The sequence below is a fragment of the Scyliorhinus canicula genome, chromosome 6 (genome assembly GCF_902713615.1).
Source record: "Scyliorhinus canicula chromosome 6, sScyCan1.1, whole genome shotgun sequence".
Taxonomy (NCBI): domain Eukaryota; kingdom Metazoa; phylum Chordata; class Chondrichthyes; order Carcharhiniformes; family Scyliorhinidae; genus Scyliorhinus; species Scyliorhinus canicula.
This window is the reverse complement of record NC_052151.1, coordinates 49,435,603-49,455,162: the sequence shown is the minus strand read 5'-3', so window position 1 is coordinate 49,455,162 and position 19,560 is coordinate 49,435,603.

Here is a 19,560-nt window from a genome sequence, read left to right as displayed (position 1 = left end):
ATGCATCCGTTATTTCTTTGTTTATTGCCTGCCCCACCATAATGTTACCATTTGGTGGCCTATAGACGACTCCTATCCGTGACTTTTCGCCTTACTATTCCTGATTTCCACCCAAATGGATTCCTCCATAGCACCGATGTCATCCCTTGCTATTGCCTGGATGTCATCCTTAAATAACAGAGCTGCACCACCTCCCTTACCATCCACTCTGTCCTTCCGAATAGTTTGATACCCTTGGATATTTAACTCCCAGTCGTGACCATCCTTCAACCATGTTTCAGTAATGGCCACTAAATCATTGTCATGCATGATGATTTGCGCCATCAACTCATTTACCTTATTCCGAATACTCCGAGCATTCAGGTAAAGTACACTTATGCTAGCTTTTATACCTCTGTTTTGAATCTTAAATCTTAACACCTCGATCAGTAAACTCTCCTAAGTTATATTTCCTCTTAACTTTTCTCCTAATTTTCCTTGTCGTTGAACCCATATCTTCATGTAACAACCTGCTGCGTCGCTTACCATTTATGTTTTTACTTCCCGTTTTATTCCTTTTAGTATTACTGAGCCTATTCACTGAGCTCCCATCAGTCACTATACCTTGTACTGTCACCCTTTTTGACTATGGCTTCTCTGCCTTACACTTTCCCCCTTGCTGCCTTTTGTTTCTATCCCTGTTTTACTACCTTCCGACTTCCTGCATCAGTTCCCATCCCCCTGCCACATTAGTTTAAACCCCCCCCCAACAGCTCTAGGAAACACCCCTCCCTAGGACATTGGTTCCAGTCCTGCCCAGGTGCAGACCTTCCGATTTGTACTGATCCCACCTCCCCAGAACCGGTTCCAATGCGCCAGGAATTTGAATCCCTCCCTCTTGCACCATCTCCCGAGCCACACACTCATCCTATATACCCTGACGTTCCTCCCCACAGAATGTCCTGCACCAGCTCCGACATCCTTGACCCTTGCACCAGGGAGGCAACATACTATCCTGGATCTTGATTGCCTCCGCAGAACCGCCTGTCTATTTCCCTTACGATTGAGTCCCCTATCACTATAGCCCTGCCATTCTTCTTCCTGCCGTGCTGCACAGCAGAGTCAGCCATGGTGCCATGAACCTGGCTGCTGCTGCCTTCTCCTGGTGAGCCATCTCCCTCAACATTATCCAAAACAGTATCTGGTTTGCAGGGAAATGACTGCAGGGGACACCTTCCTACTTTTGCTCTGTCTTTTGGACACCCATTTTCTATCTCCCTCAGTAACTTTCACCTGCGGTGCAACCAACTCGCTAAACATGCTATCCACGACTCAGCATCGCGGATGCTCCAAAGTGAGCCCATCCGCAGCTCCAGAGCCGTCAAGCGGTCTAACAAGAGCTGCAACTGAACACACTTCTTGCACGTGAAGGAGCCAGGGACAGTGGATTTGTCCCTGAGCTCCCACATCGTACACGAGGAGCATGACACGGGACTGAGATCTCCTGCCATGTCTTAAACCTTAGGTTAGCTTATCCAACTACAATTCCAAAAAAAAAGAATAAATAAATTAGACAATGAAAAGAACAACTACTTACCAGTCACTTACCAGGGTTAAAAAGCACCTCCTCCCCACCTAGCTTCGAATTCCCAAACTTGCTCTTTGCTGTCTCACTCTGGCTGTGTCTTATCTGGCTCACTGGGAGAACTCAGTGGGAGTAAGTTACAAGTTGCTCTTTTAATTTCGCCTGAGTTGGCTCCCCCCCACCTGCTTTTAGATCAAAGTAGATTAAGGTGACTGACACTTAACTGCCAACTAGTTATGTGAGTGGGTGGGGCAGCCCTTGTTAACCTTCACTGTACAATTCTAGATTAATTTAAACTCCTGAAATTTAAAAAGGAACAGTCTTACCGATTGGATTCAATTCCCACCTAGCTTCAAATTCCCAAACTCACTCTTTGCTATCTCACTCTGGCTGTGTCTTCTCTGGCTCACTGTAAGAACTCACTCTTTCCGTGCTGACACTTTTCTGTGGCAACCCAAAGAAGCAGTTCTTCAAATATTTGTGCTCCACTGTGTCAGCGCCAAGTCTTGTGCTGACTGTCCCCAGCTGTTGAAGTCAATCTGGCACGAATGTCTCTCTTGAATGAAGCATTCTTTCTTAATTTTTGTTGACCAATGTGCTCACCAACACGATCAAACACACCATACAGTTCTTTTTTGGTAGGTGCCATTGGTCATTTTAACAATGGGGACTAGCCATGGTAGTCAATGCCCATTGAGCACTGCTATGATATTTTCTGTGTTAGAAAGCTGCAATAATTTTGTGTTGGGAACTCTTATGTTGTCAGTGGTCCCCAGGGATTAGTGACAGGACAGGGCACTGGGAGTCAGCGATAGCACTGGAGCTGGGGACCAGGGCAGAGGATCGGGGCAGCACCAGGGACAGGGGATCAGAGCAGGACAGGGGGCTGAAGGTCCCCTTTAAGAAGGGTAGACTGCCTTTAAATGGACTGGGCTAGCTGTGCATTGCATAAGCTACACACATTGCTGGGTCGCTGCAGTTAGCTAGGCACTTTCTCACTGGCTTGTACATTCACTGAAAAGAGCAGACAGCATGAAGTTTGCATGCTGCCTGCCGTGGGACTGGGGACAGTGCAATCAGTGCATTGTGACCCCCGCGTTTGAAAATGGACCTAATAAGTTTTTTTCCCACAGCAAATAAAGCTACATTTTTGCACTAGAATATACATGATACTTTTTTGATTCATAATGACGGGAGAATTGTAAATTCAATTAAATTACAAAAGCCCATAAAAGAAGACAGAACAAGTACATGTTACATTTTTTCCACTTGATCTTGCTCTCAATTTACCTTTCCTTCTAACAAACAGTAAGTGCTGATTAAATTCATCTTAAATGTGTTTTATGAATCATTTTATTCATGAGAATGTTTGAATGTTATTGGTATCTTTTCCCCCTGTTGTGCTTTACAGCGTTTTTCTCAAATATTCAAGCCTAACAAATAAACCAGACTCTTTTGTTTCTCTGGTGACTCAGGAGGGTGAAGCCCGTTACTATGGTGACCTCTCAGAAATGCCTTGCTGATCTCAAAGCATGGGGATGGTCCAGCGGCCCTGCTGTAAAGTGACTGTAATACACATGCTTTGTGAAAAATCGCTCGCCCATCCACAATCCTGCAACTCATCTATGGTTCTTTGTTACGCTGGTGCCCCACTTGCTCCAGAGTAAACAGTCTCAGTTTCATAAACACGAATATAATTAACAGGTTGCATTTTTCAGAGGCATCTTATTTTCCAATTGTACTTGATTTCATAAAATCCATTTCTGAATCGCCACAAATCAACACATTGACGAACATTAGAACAGGCCATCCTTTTATTGTTTCATGGTCTGTAATCAAGATGATTATTCACCATTACACCTAGCTTCGCAGTTGCTAAAATTGACTTGAGATTTATTTCATCGAACAACATTCTCAATTTAACTATAAAAGTCGTCCGGAGTGTTTGCTAGTTTTTGAATTATGTGCAAGACAGTTCGTGCAATCTTCAAAACATTGAAGCAACCCACGGTTTCTGCCAAGTGGCGACACATGCTCCTCACCCCCTCTCGTCAAAATGATTGCTTTCTTTAGAAACTAACATTTTGGAACAATAAGAGGAAACGTTTTGTTTTAGTCTCAATTGAATCTCACCTAGGTTTGCAGACACATCATGAATGAGAATGGAAAACCATAGGAGGCAATGAAAGATTTCAGTGAGTACCTGCCACTTGACACAACTCAGATACTTTAGCAAAATTGAAGACAGCCTTGGCTGGCAACATGTTGCATATTGAAACTACAGTACATTGCCTCAATCTGTGCCTCCTCAACTATCTCCATTCTCACTTCAATGTCAAGTGGGAAGAGCACCATCAAGGGAAGATGGCGGTATCGTGGTAATATCACAGGATTAAAAATCTTAGAAATGTAGTGGAATCTTCTGGGGGGTCTGGGTTGGAAACCTGGCACGGTAAATAAAAATATAATCACTGTCAATTTTTGTAAAAAAACTATGAGGTTCAATAAATCTGCTGTGCTTCCACTTCTGAATCGCCACGAATCAACACATTGACGAACATCAGAACAGGTGATCCTTTTATTGTTTCATGGTCTGTTATCAAGATGATTATTCACCATTACACCTAGCTTCACAATTGCTAAAATTGACTTGAGATTTATTTAATCGAACAACATTCTCAATTTAACTATAAAAGTAGTGCGGAGTGTTTGCCTAAATGTGACTCCAGACCCACAGCCATGGGGTTAACTCCAAAGAGGGGGTTGGTCCAAAGATGTTCAGGTTAGATGGATTGGCTATGCTAAATTGCCCTTGATGTCCAAAAAAGGGTAGGTGTGGTTACTGGGTTACGAGGATAGGGTGGAGGTGTGGGCTTAGATAGGGCGTTCTTTCTGAATGGCCTCCATCTGCACTGTAAATTCTATGAAAAATCTCTTAAATGCTCTCTGAACAAGGATAGGGGTGGGCAATAAATGCAAATCTAGCCGATAACGTTCACATCCCATGAAAAAATAAAAAATCTCCAACAATAAGATGAGCCAAGTAGCTGCTTTCTTGTCTCTGTCTCCAAACACTCCTTTGTCATTCCCCAGTTTCTCCTTCGACTCCCTCTCTTCCCACTTAATTTTGTCAAGAGGCCCACCTCCTGCCTTTTAATCCCCAGTAAAATGAAAACTTGCTCCAAAAATAATAGGGTATCTTTAAATTACGAGGAAAGGACATTGAAGCAACATTGCAAATGGATTTAAATTTCAATGCAGTATACTGAATCTGAAAGTGAAAGGGATTGTGGACCAGATGGTGGGAAGGTGGACAGGTGCAGTTGCGAGCTATCAAATAAGAACAGGCTATTTGGGCCTAATGAGCTAAGCTGCTCTTAAAAACTATGTTCTAATATCATTTTCAGGTTTACAAAATAGCTCTGGAAGTTGACAACATGGTAGTACAAGGTAATGCTCATTTCTTTGGACCGGTAGTAAAGGGTCTTATTCATGACATCAAAGACATGTAAAATTCAAAGGCGCGATATTTCCCATCGGACCGGTCGTGTGAGGAGTTTTTAATGCTCAAACTAATTGGTGCCTCACAGTGACAAGACTGAAGTGAGAGGAGGCAGGAAAAGGCTGAGGAAATTAAAATGAAAAATAATGAGACAAATAAAACATTCACAGCCAAACCTGCGAGACGACAAAGGTCAGTGTGATTCTCTGTGATCCCAAAAGGCAGACAAGCAAAACTTCATTATCCAAAAATATTAATCAAGCTTCATAGTGCTTACTGACAGCTTTAAGTAGTTACCGATTCCTCATCGGTGATCACAGAAATGCATGAACCAAGATATAATATTTGATCAAATGTGTTTGTACATTTAGGAGTGGTAAGTCTATTCTTAAATATATATTTCTCTAGCGCTTTTAAAAAAGTTATTTGTGCAGCATCAGATTAATTGTTTTTGTTCCGAATTTATTCCACTGATTGACAGCACGGTAGCATTGTGGATAGCACAAATGCTTCACAGCTCCAGGGTCCCAGGTTTGATTCTGGCTTGGGTCACTGTCTGTGCGGAATCTGCACATCCTCCCCGTGTGTGCGTGGGTTTCCTCCGGGTGCTCCGGTTTCCTCCCACAGTCCAAAGATGTGCAGGTTAGGTGGATTGGCCATGATAAATTGCCCTTAGTGTCCAAAATTGCCCTTAGTGTTGGGTGGGGTTACTGGGTTATGGGGATAGGGTGGAGGTGTTGACCTTGTGTCGGGTGCTCTTTCCAAGAGCCGGTGCAGACTCGATGGGCCGAATGGCCTCCTTCTGCACTGTACGTTCTATGACAATCTATGACTATGGTGGAAAATAAAACCTTCAAGGTTCCTACATCTGTTTTCAACATACTCTCCCAGAAAAGTGAGAATGACCATTTCAAAAGTTATCCTCGTGCAGTGATCATTGGACCTGTACATTTGTCTCAGTGCTTGGGAGACGTGTAATCTTAAATATGAATTAAAATGGCAAATGATAAAGTTGAAATTTAACTGGATTAGGGTTCCATACGGAATGGGAATGTTGACAGCATCAGCCAATTCAATGGAATTATCTGGATGATAGAATCACTTTTCTTCATTCTATGGATTTATGTGTTCATAAGTAATTTGTAAAATCAATTCTTCTGAGCCACAAGAGCTCTGTTCAGTTTGGTTAGGTTTGAACACAAGCTTCATTCCAGCATTCAATTCCTTTCCTTTCCTTATGTTTGCAGTCACATAGGAACACCACCACCTGGAGGTTTACCTCCATGCCACTCACCATCCTGACTTGGAAATGTATCGCCGTTCGTTCACTGCCGCTGGGTCAAAATCCTGGAACTTTCTTCTGAATAGCACTCTGGGTTCATCTACGCCACGCAGACCGCAGCGGTTCAAGAAGATACCTCACTGCCACCGTCTCAAAGGCAATTAGGGATGGGCAACGAATGTTGACCTAGCCAGCAAACCCCATTCCTGAAAATGAATTTTAAAAATTAAACTGATTAATCCAGAATTCAGTAGAAGGCTTTAACTGTTCGTTCCATCATATTTTTATTTGTATGCTTAGGAGAAATTCACTAAAAAAGCTATCAACTGATCGATGAGGGACATTAGGATTTTACCACTTGAGCATCAATGCGGCTTACTTGTCCTCTGTCTGAAAACAATACAAGGTTATCATCTTAACACTTTTGTTTTAGGACAACATGAATAATCAGTGTGGATTTGTAGGTTATCCAAGGTGCACAGAATCATGGGGTAGCCATCCTTTAACATCGCATTTCTTTTCCATCTGCTCAATGTCACAAGTGCTAGCTTTTCTGTCAAGCACCTATTTGCCTAGAAGATGCATCAATCAGGTTCACAGACATCACTATGACACTGCTATATTCAGAAAGGGATAAATCGAGTCAACTGAGGTAGCTGTGGACAAGAGAGAGAGGGAGAAAAAAAGAGAGATATATAGAGATGATAAAGTATTCTGATATTTCTCTCCCCCACTGAAATATTTAATGGGTCCTTGAAATGCTCAAATAACGAGTTCAAGAACCTGAGCAGTCAAGTTGAAGTATTAATCAGTCATATCATTCAAATCCATAATGTCATTTTTCAATTTCTCAAAGAATTAATATCAAATGGCCTTACTAATAATTTTCCCTAAAACAAGCCTTTAAGCACCGTGAGGCCTCCTGCAGCTTTGTGGAGAGGGGAACCAAAGTAATGTGACTTCTTTTGAACGTTGTCATTGCTGCTTACTGAGTTAAAAGGCAACAATAGGATTGTCAGAGAAAATGGAATGACCTTAATGGATGCCAGTGAGGTGAAACAGAGGCTTAACAGAAAATAGTCACTGAAAATTTAAGTGTCTTCCATTCATTTGTTTCACCCTACTGGCCTACATGGTTGTTTTTTTTGCAAAATTTAAAACAATTCAATAATGTGACACTACCTGGGTCACCTGTGTTCTTGTAACCCTGGAGAATCCCTTACATAAATGGGCAGCTGAAATAAGAACACAAGCTTTGTAGATAACTAAAAGCATTGCCACAGTAGAAGAACTGAACATTTTATTTTTGACTAAGGAATTTGAAACAATCCATTGCATGAACTGGAAACAAATAATGTGACATGAATTTTAACAGGCCTAATTTAATTATGAGTGTGAAAGTATTTAGCAATGGTTCACTGTTTGGAAGTTTACAGAACTAGAAAAACAACACACAGAAATGTAATGATGTAATCTCTCATGCATACATTAGGTTTTGATTCAAGATTATTGGAAAGGGCTAATGGGTGACTTACATTACCTGTCTACATATTTGTGTCGATCTGTTGCAACGGCTAGGTACTTCATTGAAATACTACATTCATCAACAGTACAAATCTTTATTCAACTGCATATTCATAATAATGATTACAATTAAATGCACACTAATTAGCAACCAGGCATTAATACAAATCAATTGAGGGATTCAGATTACTGCAGAAACCTGACACAGTGAAGTACAAGTTGTTTCTTCAAATAATACGAACCAGAGCCTTAAAAGTATTACTTTAAAAAGTATATGTACTGGCTGGGGTTTTTTTTGCCATTCATTTGCAGGAACTGGTTCTGGTGCATATCTGGGCCAGCCTTTTCAACGGCCATTCCAAAATAACAACTGGAAAATGGTGTTGACTGTGTCTTTTTGTCAGAATCCTGATGGTGAAAATGAAAATTGGACCCAAAATTTCTGGTAAAAGTTTCAATCAAAATGAGGTATTTTAATTTTCATTATCCATTATTTTAAATTTCTTCAGTTGATTGCAGATCTATGTGATTAAAACATTGGTGTACATGTTATTACGATTCCAGCTGATGTTGTAACTGGACGGGAAGATCCCAGAATGTAAAACCAGCTCAAAAGGCTGTGGGCGGGATTCTCTCACCCCAGGGCCAGCCGGAGAATTGGCGGGACTGCTGCGAATCGTGCCACGCCGCCTTGGTGCCATTGGCGCTGGCTCGGTTGGCATGGTGCCCGTCCGGGCCGCTCTACGGGGCCACGCTAAAAAAGCCAAGTCCCACCGGCGCCATCCACACCTGCTCTTACTCAGTGGGACATTGGCATGGATGCATCTGGGGGCGGCCTGGTTGGGGGGGGGGGGGGGGGGAGGGGGGGGGGGGGGGGGTGGATGGGGGTCCGACCCGGGGGGGGCCTCCGCTGTGGCCTGGCCCGCGATCGGGGCCCACCGATCAGCGGGCTGGCCTCAAGGGCAATGAACCTCTTTTGTTCTGCGCCATCCCCTGTAGCCCTATGACATGTTGTATCCAGGCCAGCGCGGAGACGGGAGCCACTGCGCATGTGCGTGTTGGTGCTGGGTCTAGTGCGCATGTGCGCATTGGGGCTGGTGCCACTGCACATGCACAGACCCGCGGCGCCGGGGATGCTGGCGTAAGAGTCAGAATTGCTGCTCCTGAGGCCACGTTGATGCCATCAAGAAACGCAACGGCGTTTACGACGGCGTCAACACTTAGCCTCAGGATCAGAGAATCCCACTCTGTAACTTGAGATAAGCAAAGACACTGTACTCCAATGCATGCAAGATCTGGTGAAACGCCTGCATGCCCTTAAGGGTCAGGTAATTGCACAGCAACAGCATAGAGATTGGACAAAACTGACTGGAAAGGATGCTATCGACACCAGGGGATAGGGTCATGGTCAAACTCATGACAGGTAAAAAGGGACGAGGGATTTGATGGGAGGGGCCCTATTCAGTAATCATCGCTGGACAAATATGTGCCTCAATAGACGAGAAACCCAGTCCGTGGTGGCAGCGACAGGACGTAGTTGAAATCATACCCTCATGAGTTATCCCATGGTCACAAGGATTGAGAGAACCCTCTGGTGGGTCGGCGAACCCAAGGAGAGGGGGGTAGCCATGGCATTGCCAGCTGTGGCACTTGTAATGGGACTTATCTAGATTTGTAGATGGGCCACCAGAGTGGCTAAGGATATGGGACTAAGGCACGGAGAGGATGTATACGAGGAAGGAGTGGCGATGATGCAAATGATATAATACTAATTGTGATGTGGAGATGCCGGCGTTGGACTGGGGTGAGCACAGTAAGAAGTCTTACAACACCAGGTTAAAGTCCAACAGGTTTGTTTCAAACACTAGCTTTTGGAGCACTGCTCCTTCCTCAGGTGATTCACCTCAGGAGGAGCAGTGCTCCGAAAGTTAGTGTTTGAAACAAGCATGTTGGACTTTAACCTGGTGTTGTAATACTAATTGGGCACCGGAAGGTGTTTGTTTATTCCTACAGGATTCTATTGCTAGCACACCTCAGGATCCCATCTCATCTCTGGTTGCAGCCCTCAACATCGACCACCTCGCCAGCGACGCGGAAGGAGCCGGACATTGCTGAAGCAAGTCCAGTGATCGCATGTATACCAATGGCACACGGGTGCGTTGGGATGCTGTTAATGTTATGAGAGATGCAAAGGGGAGGAGTGGTATAGGTTTTTATTATGATGACATTCAGGATGTATGCACAAACAGGACTCTATATGTCCCCGCGGGGCAGCTTATACGAATTACGTGCAATTCTGAAATACCTGGGCCCTATATCAGTTGGGAACCCAGGATCATGGGAGTTACAGGTGATACGGAAAGTTGGGGTGCAGGACCTTTGCCCCCAGGCAGGATTACATTGTTTTTAAAATGACCAATCAGGGAACGTTACATGCCATTGATGGCCCAAATCACCCAATTGTGAAATAGTAAGTTGTGGGGATTGGATCGCGTCCAACTGGGGTGGGTTATTGATTTCTGAACATTGTATAAGTACTGTGTTCGTGGGCGGGAGTCTCACTCCCCCACCATCCTCCAAATTTTCCGGCCCCCCAAAAATCGGCATGGCGTGAGTTGCGCTGCCCGCCTCGGAGAATGGCAGGGACCAGCATGACTCAATGGGCCCCAGTGCTGCCCGAATTCTCCGGCCCGTGATGGGTCAAAGTCCCGCCCGTTTTTTGCCAGTTCTGCCAGCGTAAATTGGAATAGGTCCTCACCGGCGGGACCAGGCGGCACGTGCGGCCTCCGGGGTTCTTGGGGGGTCGCAGGGAGATCTGGCCCCGGGAGGTGCCCCCACGGTAGCCTGGCCCATGATTGGGGCCCACTGATCCGCGGGTGGGCCTGTGCCAAGGGGGCACTCTATTGTTCCACACCGGCGGCTGTAGCAGTCCGCCATTGCCAGTGTGGAAGTGAAGCCCTCTGTGCATGCGCAGGGATGACGCCAGCACACGCTGATGCTCCCGTGCATGCGCCAACTCGTGCCAGCTGGCGGAGGCCCTTTGGCGCCGGGTGGCGTGGCGCCAAGCCCCTTTCCCGTCGGCCAGTGGGGTGCAAACCACTCCGGGGTGTGCCTAGCCCCTGAAGATGCGGAGGATTCCACACCTTTGGGGTGGCCTGACGCCGGAGTGGTTCACGTCACTCCATCCCGCCGGAGTTGCCGGCCCCCCCGATTACGGCAGAATCCTGCCCCATGTCTTTGTTCGGCAGAACAGGTCTTGGCAGATATCCAGTCTGTTCTCCATGTACATTTAAAAAGCTTGATTAAATACGTCATCTTGTCCAGGTTGTCGTGTTTGTTCCTCTCCGTACTGAGTTCAGTCACAGGGAATAACCCCACGTGGAATCTGACTCAATACAAAGGTCTTGAAACCGCTCCTGCACTGCAGTCCCACAGCAATGTGTTTGACTCTTAAATGTCCTCTGAAATGGCCCAGCAAGCCACTCAGTTGTATTAAAAAAGGAATGCAACTGGACAGGCCACCTGGCATCGAAACAAGCACCGGAAACAACAATGGCAAACCCAGACCTGTTGACCCTGCAAAATCCTACTTGCTAACACCTGGGGGCTTGTGCCAAAGTTGGGAGAACTGTCTCATAGACTAGTCAAGCAACAGCCTAATATAGTCATACACACAGAATCATACCTTACAGACAATACCCAAGACACCACTATCACCATTCCTAGATATGTCTTGTCTCATTGGCAGGACAGACCCAGATGGTGGCACCGTGGTATACAGTCGGAAGGGTGTTGCCCTGGGAGTTCTCAACATTGACTCTGCATCCCTTGAAACCTCATGGATTCAGGTTAAACATGGGCAAGGAAACCTCCTGCTGATTACCACGAACTGGCCACCATCAGCTGATGAATCAGTGCTCCTCCATGCTGCATACCATGTGGAGGAAGCACAGAGGCTGGCAAGGGGGCAGAATATGCTCTGGGTGGGGGACCTTAATGTCCATCACCAAGGGTGGCTCGGAAGTATGACCACAGGCCGAGGGCATGGTCATAAAGGACAAAGTTGCTCGACTGGGACTACAGCACGTGGTGAGGGAACCAACAAGAGGGGAAAACATTCTTGACCTCATCATCACCAAACTTTCTGCTGTAAATGCATCTGTCCATAACAATATTGGTCGAAGTGACCACCGCACAGTCCAGTCTTCACTTTGAGGATACCCGCCATCATGTTGTGTCGCACTACCAGTGTGCTAAATGGGATAGACTTTGAACAGATCTAGCAACTCAAGACTGGGCATCCATGAGGTGTTGTGGGCCATCAGCAACAGTAGCAGAATTGTATGCAACCACAATCTTCAACTTCATGGCCTTACATATTCCCCCACTCTACCATTATCATCAAGCCATGTGACTCGCCCCGTTTTGAGTTTTAATCTTCTACCTGTCGCTCCATATATTTCTGCTTGCCTCAGCAACTATTTTAGTCTGGTTACAGTTTTGTGAAATGCTTTGGGACAGTTTTAGATGTTAAAGGTGTTATTACTGTTGAATGCTTGAAACATTTTTTGCTCGCGTGCCACAATGTAGCTTCAGGGCCAAAGATACTCATCGCAAATGCTGTAAATTGGAAGATAAATACTGTTACAAATGCCATAATCTATGAGCTCCTTCATCTTTCAATTTCAGTAAGTTGTGTAATATTTCTTTCCGTATATGAGTCATGTGACATATTGCCTCATTAAATTTGCTTTATGGAAGCAATGGGCAAATTGCTGCTATGTTTAGGCTATGTCAGCACTGTGAATAATGGAAGCCCTGTACTCTACTCCGGATTTCCCTGAGAAAATGAACATGGATTAGAAATAGGGCTAATGTCTTGTCCCTGTCCATCAATCAGTTTTCTCTGCCAGCCCATGCTCCCCCCCTCCCCCCTGCCTCCACCCTGCCCCACCCATGGGAGTGAAGGAATTTGGAATTACCCCCTCAAATCTCTGGGTTTATGTGAGATCCATGATTTGCTTAAGCTCGTCTCTCATGGTTTATGACGTCATTTTGAATCTCCAGGGTAAATTATAGTCTCATTAATCATTCTCAGTTCTTCATAATTCTGCGGCATAAGCCAATCAGTTTTTGTTTAATGATATAGTGTGGGTGCACCCATGACTAATGGCTAATAAATTAGAAGATGTCAACCAAATAATTGTTTGAATCTGTTACTGATGGATTTTTGATAGCAATATTATCAAAAGGAGGAAATATTCTTTCTGTTTTGTGGGTCATGACATTGACTGTGGAGACTCAGCTGCGATGAATTGACTGTAGCAGGATGAGATGTGACAGCTCCACTGTCGCCCACACCCCCACCTCCGAAAAAGAACTATCCCCATAAAATATGCCACAATGCATGTTTTAAATGCCAGTAAATTATTGTTAAAAAAGATTGTTTTTTTTAAAGAAAAATGAGAAGATATTTTACCAAATGGCGTCACATTTCTGGCTATCCACCAGTTGATACATAAATGGAGTGTGTGCAATTTATACAAATGTGGTAATATCTACAAATGAAAGTGAAGGCATTAATCAATTTACGATAAATGGAGTAATAAAGCAGAATATCATATGAACGGATTACCAACACTAGGGAGAGATTTATAGGATTATATAGATTATACAGAAATTGGGTTTGGGGACTTTTGCCCAGCACATTTTGGACCATTAGTACACTGACTAAACCCTGTCTGGATATTATAACTCATGCATTACCCATGAATTACCTTTATGAAGGTTTATTTTCAACTGAACAGTTCACTAAATCATGGTAGCACAGTGGTTAGCACTGTTGCTTCACAGCTCCAGGGTCCCAGGTTTGATTCCCGGCTTGAGGCACTCTCTGTGTGCAGTCTGCACGTTCTCCCCGTGTCTGCATGGGTTTCCTCCAGGTGCTCCGGTTTCCTCCCACAAGTCCTGAAAGACATGCTGTTTGGTGAATTGGACATTCTGAACTCTCCCTCTATGTACCCGAACAGGCGCGGGAATGTAGTGATTCGGGGCTTTTCACAGTAACTTCATTGCAGTGTTAATGTAAGCCTACTTGTAACAATGAGCTTATTATTATTATTATTATTATTGCATTGTCCCCTCATAAACATCTGAATTCTGTACTGCCAGGGCATGTTGCGTGTCCCCCTAGTTGATTAGGGGTACAATTTTAATGACAGGGGGCACGATTCTCCAGAAAGATTTTTAGTGCGGTAACAAGCAGGAACTGCTGCGGGCTTCCTAGAGCTCGGCCCGGCGAGGCCGGCAACGCTATTCAACGTTAATTGGTCTACTTAGTGAGGCCCCACGGGCTTCTCGCCAGAAATGAAGGCTTGTCAGCCAATTCGCTGGGACCATGTTTGCTAGCCCCTCCGCTAACAAGGTCGAGCATCTCTTAAACAGCACTTACACAGCCAGCCCCACTCAGCCCAAAGCCACGGCACTGGGATGACCGGCCCCAAGATTCAGGGATGCAGACCTGGGGAGACTCCTCTATGCGGGGGAAGCCAGGAGGGATGTCCTGTACCCCAAGGGTTCCGGAGGGTCAGCTCAGGGCAGCCTATGCCGTCTGGGATGAGGTGGCAGTGGCCATGGGCTCGGGGAGTGTGACCATGAGGACTTGCCTCCATTGTCGTAAGAAGGTCAACGACATGCACCGGGCAGCATGGGTGCGATGACACCAACACCCTCCATTCCCCACCACCCCCCCGACCTTTCTGCCCCCACCCGGGCATCCAACCTAACCCTAGATGCAGCCCCAACCCTCCCTTCACCTTCTTCTCCCTTCAACCCTCCCCAACCCTTCCTTCACAACCCCCTTCCCCCCACTGTAAACCACGCGTGTGACTGACGATGCCCACTGTGTCTCCGCAGGAGAAGCTCTCCCACAATCACCTGGGGAGGGCCCAGCCTGGTGGGAGTGCTGGACATACAAATCCTCACCACCTTCGAGGAGCAGGCCCTGGAGGTGACTGGGATGGCCGAGGACAGAGCGGCCACCAATGAGGATGTTGTCAGATGCAGCAGAGGTGAGGAACCATTGGGCCCCTCCCGGAGGACTATCACACATGAGTTATTATTGCCATAGTGACTGACTCATCCTCCCCATTGATCACATGTCCATTTCCCACAGGTCTTCAAGCTAATGGGAAGTTAAAAAGACTGTGTCTTCCAAAGGACCAATGAATGTGCTTCCTTCTCCCAGCTTTGCAGATTGATAGCAGTGTGGGAGATAAGAAAGTGGTGGGTATCAAGTTGGCTGTTGTACCTCAAGTGTGACCTCCAAAGGGGACACAACCGGGAAATATCTGGAGAAAGCACGGAGATGAACAGTAACGAAAACACAATTAAATAGACTAAAAACAGGTTTGACGTCATATGGCATAGAAACATAGCAGAACAGGTATAAAGAAAGAGTCCACAGAAGCATCTTTGCTGTAGTGGATTAGAATGATGTGGTCAGTCACTCAGAAGTCGCACACAGGAAATTTGTCAGCGGATTAACCACCAAGAGGGATTCTGGCAGGCAGGGAATTTCGGCAACCTGCATTATCTTCAGTAGCTATTTAGTGGTTTAATAAAGATGTGTCATCTTTGGTGGAACCTTGTTATATTGTGATTGACGAGGTAATGTTGGAGCACAAATGAGGTTTATTAAACTAAGGCAAACTGGACAGCACAACTAATACACAGGTCTTGTTCCCACTGTCATAATATCCACTATTGTATATAATGAGATGAGACAGGCAGTGATTGACACATAGGATGACCAATGAACACACAACATAGAACAACCAATCACCAGACAAGACACCACCACTATAAAGCTCACAGGGCATTAAGACTCCCGCTCTTTTCGGGACACAGACACTGAGACAGTCAGAGTGCACAAGTCAGTGGACATTATTGCCATGTGGTAGCTAGTAAGTCTGGTCGAAACAGTAAGGTGTCGTCAGTAGGATTAGTAGAGTGTCAACCCACAGCTGAACATGTTCTTAGTGTAAATAAAACCGTATTGGATCATCTCAGGTGTTAGACGTTTGTTTCTAGCTTCCCTGCATCCAATTGCAGTCAACGTCAAACCAACCCGCCTAACACATCATGGTACCAGAGTGCTATTAATCCTGCCGAACCTACCTCGAGTAACTCTGCTACGACCAGAAAGCGGCCATCCAGCGACATGGATAACATCCAGCCTCCTCCGCAGCTCCGTATCTCCGGCAACCTCGCTGCCAATTGGGAGATCTTCAAGCAAAAGTTCCTCCTGTATATCGAGGCCTCCGATCTCGGAGCAGCATCGGGTGCAAGGAACATCGCGCTATTTCTCTCGACCACGGGGGATCACGCCATCCATATCTACAACTCGCTTACGTTTGCCGATGGCGAAGTCAAGACGAAGTTTAAAACGGTCCTGCTAAAATTCGACAGCCACAGTGACATTGAAGTGAATGAGAGCTTTGAACGGTACATCTTCCAACAGAGGCTTCAGGGTAAGGATGAACCTTTTCAGTCCTTCCTGACCCATCTCCGCATCCTGGCGCAGTCATGTAATTACGGCTCAGCGGCTGATTCCATGGTCCGGGATCAGACCGTTTTTGGGGTCCACTCCGATTCCCTGCGGCAGCAGCTCCTCAAAATAAAACAGCTAACTCTCTCCGTCGCTATTGAGACGTGCGTGGTCCATGAGCATGCCAAGAATCGTTACTCCCACATCAGGGCAGCGGAAACTGCAAAACTGTCCTCCCACGAGGCAGAACGGGTGCAGGCCATTGAAAAAATCCAAGGCTTGAGTATCGAGGAGAGTGGCCGCTTCGCGCGCTTTTCCCGGGTCCCGACGCATGCGCGCCACAGCCGGGTGGACGACAAGGCCGAGAACCCTAATGCGCAGGTGCCTACGTCGGCCGACCGCACTGCACATGCGCGTTGGCGCACGGAACGCGCTGACGTCAGCATTATGACGTGTCCGAATTGTGGCTCTGCCCATTTAAAGCGGCAATGTCAAACCAAAGGACGGCGATGCCTACAGTATGGGAAGCCTGGCCATTACGCGGCCTGGTGCAGGTCCGCTCCACCGATTATCAGCCAGCGGTCCCAGATACGGCGCAGAAGCATCCGCTCGGTACAACAAGACATGCAGAATGCTGATCCCGACAGCCCAACGGATCCCGATGGTGATTGCCTCGAATCTCCATATCGGGTGGGCATCATAACCACACACGAGCTGATCCCCACTGCATCGCCAACCCGCCGCGTCTCGATCCTCAGTGTAGATCCCGACGATGAGTGGTGTGCTATCCTCACAGTCAACCAGGCTCGCATCCGATTTAAACTGGACACCGGCGCGTCTGCGAACCTCATATCGCAGACAGATCTCGACAGCATCCGTGACCGGCCTAGCATTCTTCCACCAGCATGCCAACTCCTCGACTACAATGGCAATGCCATAGCTGCCAGTAAATCGTGTCGGCTAAGGGTATCTCACAAGGAATTCAAGGCAACTTTTACGATTCGAGATTGTTCGGCCTGACAGGGCGTCCCTGCTCGGTGCTTGTGCCTGCAAGCTCCTGAATCTCTGTAGCCTCTAGGTCCATCAATTGGCCCACAAAGTATCGCCCCTTAAAGGGACCACGCTATCACATTCCCCCACCACTCCCACAATGGCTGCTGAAGAATCCCCGTGAGAAGATCTTGGTTCCTAGGTAAGTGGTATACTGGTAACTGGGATTGGGACCACCTGTCCCTTTTCATGGGATTTCGGATTCTCTTTTCCTCAGATGGTCTTTTTCACGCTTTCTGCTGTTCACCGGCATTTTGCTGGGTTTTTTGGGCCTAAGGGAGTTTCTTCTGTCCGATTTCAGGAATGGCTCCTCGGAAATTGGCCGCAATTGTGACAGGCAGCTCTGATCTCTGCACCCGCCCCTCTCCACTTTGGCCTTCCCCCTGCTTTCTGGACCCCCCTTCACCGCCCCCTTCCTCATTTTTTATTGGCTGTTGCATAGCCCTCACCCCCCCCTCTCGTGGGGAAGCCCCCGCCCCCCGAGCCCACTGATTGCAGTGCCGACTTGGCACCTGGGCACCTTGGCACTGCTAGCCTGGCCTAATTACCCTAATGGCTCATTTAAATATGCAGATCACAGCAGGTGGAGCGACACAGGTGATTCGTGGTCGGTCCGGCGCATAACCTGATTTGGGGCTCTCGTGGGATTTACCCGCTGCACTCGGTTCTGCTCCCTGGTGCAACATGAAGGCTGGATAGCATTCGCAGTTTCTCTCAAAGCAATTTAGTCAAGGATTTTGCCTGTGAACAGGAAAACATTTTCTGAACGGCTGGCAGGTTAAACAGTAGTTTGACACAGGGAAGAATCTAGAAGCTGGTTCCTGATGATCTCTCTTTCCCTCAAAACAGTTTATCCAAGATGTCTCTTTATAATAAGTATTCCTGGGTCTGCTAACTGCATTTAAAAGTGGATTTTGACTTGGGTTGGGTTTTGCTTGAGGGCAAATGGAAAATAGCAGTTAGGATTTAGTGTTTCATTGTCATTGTTAAACATTATATAACTGGTATTTGGAAGCTATTTTATTTCTGATGCTAAACTTAGTAACACTGTGTCAGTAATTCTTTGTTTTAATATACCATGAAGTATCCTTTCCTTACAGTCTCACAAATTAAACAAAATATTGGGGTTTCTGTCCAGCATCCGAACAATTGTTGGGGTCTGGTCTGGGATCATAATCCACGTATTGCAAATATTTGGTGTAACTTGTCCACTGTGTCTTTTGCAGTGACCAAACGCATAGGCTGGATATCAGCCACTTCAAGTGGAGTCTACAATGACTAAAAATTACCACGTGACCACACCCGGCAGAACTCCTCCAACGACCCGTCCCTGGCCTCGACCTGGAAGTGGAAGAGGCCCGAAGTGGAAGTGCGACTCCAAACCCGCGTAGGACCCGACCCGGCTGCCGGAATGCCCGACCTGGCCCCCGACCACAAGACCCGGCCCAACTAGACCCAGAGAGGCCAGCCCAACGCCCTGACTTACTGGCAGATGGAGGAAAATAGAATCCACATGGAGGTCCGATCAGGCCCGATCAGGCCTACTCCAAGGCCCGATTCCAGGACCACCCAACCAGTTCTCCAACGCTGGGACCTAACATTTGATCCAGCCCAACCTGACCCAGGTGGACCCTACCAGCGACCCAAACGCAGTCTAAACTTCCCCAAAACAACAGACGCCCCATGCAAGGACCCGAATGTGCTGAAAGGTAGACCTGTCTTCGCGGAACCTTGGGACCCGACAGGATCACAAACATACCCTCCACGATCCCAAGACCGTAACTGGCGCCAGGCACCCCACCAGACGCAACCTCGAAATCGCAACCAGCATCCGGAACCTCGTCAGATGCAACCACTTACCTTTTATAAGGTCAGATGTCTCCCATCGGATCCCGGGACCATCCAGAAGCAGCCTCCGACCTAGGTAGCATGGGAAAAAGCGGCGTTCTGCAGGTGTGACTAAACAATGCGTTTTCAAGTATCCTCTCCCCAGCATAAGTCTGGCAAACGTCTAACTGATCAAAAATAAGCTGGATGAGCTTAGCACTAGATTTACCTCTCAGAGGGAAGGAATAAACTGCTGTGGGCTC